This window comes from Pinus tabuliformis, chromosome 9, assembly GCF_031772625.1.
Source record: "Pinus tabuliformis cultivar Carrire ecotype Pingquan chromosome 9, CPIR1, whole genome shotgun sequence".
Taxonomy (NCBI): domain Eukaryota; kingdom Viridiplantae; phylum Streptophyta; class Pinopsida; order Pinales; family Pinaceae; genus Pinus; species Pinus tabuliformis.
The window spans coordinates 466,028,060-466,032,679 of record NC_142307.1 but is presented as its reverse complement, the minus strand read 5'-3'; positions in this window follow the sequence as shown (position 1 = coordinate 466,032,679).

Sequence of the window (4,620 nt, the reverse complement as noted above, 5' to 3'; positions counted from 1 at the left end):
AAAATATCAACTTAGGACTAGGACTTTCTATAGAAGAAAAGGAAGCATTCATCAAACTCTTAAGGAAAAACAAGCAAGTTTTTGCTTGGAAGTATGACGACCTCAAGACATATGATACATCTATCATACAACATACTATTCCTATGCTTCCCGATCAAAAACCTATCCAGCAGAAGTTAAGAAAAATACACCCGAATTTGGAGAGCCAAATAAAGTCGGAACTTAATAAGCTCCTAAAAGCTAAGATTATCTTCCCTGTCCGACACTCAAACTGGGTCTCCAATATGGTACCAGTCAGGAAGAAAAACGGCGACATTCGAATCTGTATTGATTTCAGAAACTTGAATAAGGCAAGCTTGAAAGATAATTTCCCACTGCCTACCATGGAACAAATCCTCCAATCGGTAGCAGGATCTGAATTAATGTCCTTTCTCGACGGTTTCTCAGGATATAATCAAGTGTTGGTCCATCCTGATGACCAACTAAAGACTACATTCAGGACAAAATGGGGAACTTATGCATATCAAAAGATGCCTTTTGGACTCATAAATGCAGGAGCGACATTCCAAAGAGCCATGGATACAGCCTTTAGAGGGTTAATTAACCGGACAGTAGTCGTCTACCTCGATGATATTACTGTGTATTCTAAAAAGAGATATAACCACTTGCATGATTTAAAACAGATTTTTCAACGATGCAAAACATATGGTATCTCTCTCAACCCGAAAAAGTCTTTCTTTGCTCTCAACCAGGGTAAGCTTCTAGGGTTTATTGTATCTAAAGATGGCATTTATGTAGATCCTGATCGAATTAAGGAAATTTCTGAAATTCCTTTTCCGCACAACAAAAAATCGATGCAGTCGTTTCTAGGGCAGATTAATTTCGTTAAACGATTTGTTCCAGATTTTTCACAGATTGTACTACCACTACAAACGATGATTAAAAAGAATTAAACCTTCAGATGGGGAATAGAGGAAAAGCAAGCTTTTAATGATATTAAGCAATCAATAATCAATGTCCCAGCTCTGAATACTCCAAATCTTTCTAATCATTTTATATTATATACCATTGCATCCGACTTATCTTACGCAGCAGTGCTCACCCAGTTGAATGATGACAATTTGGAAGCGCCCATCTCGTTCTTCAGTTCAAACTTTCAAGGCGCCGAATTAAACTATTCCGATATTGAGAAACAAGCTTTTGCTGTCTTTAAAGCAGTCAAACATTATCGACCCTTTCTTTTAAAAACCCATACTAAAGTGATAGTTCCTTTCTCAGCAGTTAGGCAACTATTAATCCAAAAGGAATTGGGAGAAAAGAGGGCAAATTGGGTCGCAGCTCTCCAAGAATATGATCTAGAAATAAAGCCAGCAAAGTTTGTTAAAGGTCAAGGTTTTTGCAGGATATTAGCAGGAGCATCAAACATTCCGGAATCAAGTGATACAGAGCAAACCCAAGAAGTTAATCAGCTAAGTATTCCTGATTCCGAATCTCAATATGCAGATCTGATCTTTTATTTAAAGAATGGTTATGCACCTACCAATTTGTCCTACAAAAACAAAAGAGCCATTAGATTGAAAGCTAAGAGTTTTTCCATTATTGGCGATGTGCTCTTCAGAAGAAACTATGATTCTGTCCTATTAAGATGCCTTGAGAAACCTGAAGCTCAAAAGGTTTTGCAGGAGCTACACGACGGACCAGCAGGAGGACATTTCGGAGCTGATACAACAGCTCATAAAATCATTCATGCTGGATACTATTGGCCTACTTTGTTTAAGGACGCTCACGAATATGTAAGGAAATGCATCAAATGCCAAACTGCCAGTGGAAGACAACAAAAACCAGCTTTCCCTTTGCAACCAATCAACATTGAACAGCCTTTTGAACAATGGGGATTGGACATCATTGGAGAAATTAATCCTTCTTCTTCCAAGCAGCACAAATATATTCTTACAGCAACTGATTACTTTACAAAGTGGGTAGAAGCAGTTCCGTTAAAAACAACAAACTCTGAGGCGATCATTGAATTTATAGATCAGTTCATCATTACCAGGTTTGGTGTTCCAAACGCTCTTGTCTTTGATAATGCTTCTTACTTCTCAGGTAATGCAATGATTGATTTCGCTATCAAAAGGGGATTTAAATTAAAATATTCTGCTAATTACTATCCTCAGGGTAATGGCCTAGCAGAATCAACTAATAAAAACCTAATCAAAATCATTAAGCGAACAATCGAAGAGAATCATAAGAATTGGCATAAATCCTTGGTATTTGCATTATGGGCTGATAGGATAACACAGAAAGCTTCCATAGGGACCTCTCCGTTTAATCTTGTCTATGGAAAAGAAGCAATCGTACCAACCAATCTTCTTTTTCCATCTCTAGCCCTAGTGCAATTTATTGACGAAACTCCTTCTTCCTCTATCCAGTTTAGATATGATCAAATTCTTAAACTTGAAGAAGAAAGGGAAAAAGCCAAGGTTACACACGCTAAACATCAGCAAGTCATTAAAGCAGCTTTTGATCTGGCCTCATCTAGTCCTAAACAATTCCAAGTCGGAGATCTAGTCCTGAAATGGGACAAAGCCCATGAAGACAAAGGTAAACATTCCAAATTTCAAAAAATGTGGCTCGGACCATTTCAGATCTGTGAAAAAGTAGGCCATTCCACTTTTATACTGCAAAATCTATCAGGGGTGAGGGATTCTCTCCCTGTCAATGGTCTGATCTTGAAGAAATTCTTTAATTGAGGAGGTAACCCCTTCTCTATGTAGTTTGATAGTTTTTATATAGTTTGTAGGATTTGTAGAAATAAGGATGTGGGACATCTTCCATTGACCTTTCGCTGTAATTAAAAGTTGTCTCGCCACCGCACTATTAATATTTACTTTTGGATAATAGCGTCTTAAACCAAGAAAGATCATTTCTAGGAAATTAGACATCTTTTTATTCTGAACATCACAGTCTAACTTTTGTAAACTTCACTCTGAACGAAGTTCTATGAGTCATCTTGGGTTTTCAAAATAAGTCTCCAAAGGTTATCTATATTAAAAGAGGAGCTAATCCATCTTCAGCATCTTTAACTCTTAAACCTGTCATCCATTTACTCTTAAGAAGATAGTTGTTCATCCCATTCACTAAAAGTTTATGATTTCTCAGAGTGTAATTCTAAAATATAAAAGATCAAAGATAAGAGGTCTTATTACAAGCCTGCTTACCATGTTCATAGGAAAATAATTTAACTGACATTACCAAAACTGCATACCAAACAGGGTAATGGCTTGAAATTTCAAGACAAGGGGTCTCATCACGAGCCAGCTTGTTCAGTTTGATTACTACCCGTGAATGGCATTGTCGTTATCTGGCCACCAAACCAGGACAATGGCTTTTATCTTAAGCAAAGAAGAAAGTGAAATTCAAAAAATACAAAAATATCTTTTGAATTCATTCTGTTTAGTCACACTCTTAAGTGAATGGAACAATGGACAATGACATGGTTAAAAGGTAACCCTGCCGAGACTATGAACGTTTGCTGGCAGCAGAGGCTCTACCTGTGACAGAGGAGTTTATTTTAAAAAGTTGATATGGAGAAGTTTTCTATTTTACTTTTATGAACCAATAAGGACTTGTTTTAAAACTCAAAGTGTGTTTATAAAAAGAGGAAGTCAAATGAAGAAACCTGTTTTATTCAGAATCAATAGACATCTAGTTATATTAGAAGTTTCCTTTCTTTATAAAGATTCTATTTGAAAAGGTGTAAGTATATTTATTAGTCCAGAGATAACTGGTTCTACCAGCGAATCGCCAATTGTTGTGCCCTACAACAACCCCCCATTTCATAACATTTTTATCACAAACAATTAACATATGAAATGGGTCCCTTTTAAAAATTTTAATTGGCATTAATGAATTTGTTCGAAAAAGGTATGATAATCAAATGAATTTGTTAACAAAAGCCTTTTTGAACAAATAATAAGCAATTTTTGGTTAAGTCCGAAAAAGCAATCGCAAGACCGTTTGCTACCTTGGTTCTTTCCGATGCGATATCGCTATCGGCCATCGGCGATAGCCAATGCACACACAGAAAAAGCACACATCTTTTCCCCGATGCGACACGATATCGGTGATCAAAAATCGGTGCTGCCTCTTATGAAAAGTCTTTTAAGCCTCGACCCGATGCAATATCGCTATCGGTAGTCGGCAGAATCCTATACATCTTCATAAGACGTTCAGATCTTTTTCCCGATGCGATGTGATATCGCTATCGGTAGTCGGTAAATCAATTGATATGCATTTAGGGATTATGTTCGCACGCTAATATGATACAATGTCGCAATCGGCATTCGCCAAGATCTCTCCCAAATGATAATGTCACTCACACTCCCGATGCGATGCGATGACGCTTAATGATGACCAGAACTCCTAAAAAAAAAGGTGATTATTTCAAAGCATTAAAGTTATATTTAAATCCGATTTGACAAAAGCACAAATTTCAAAATGCCGTTAAGTAAAGGGATAAGGTAATGCATGCGTATTTAAAGCTTTGCCCCTTCGAATTAACGAGCAATTACGATTAGACCTTTGAAGAAATCTATTGCACGCTTTAAGGGGTCATTCGGT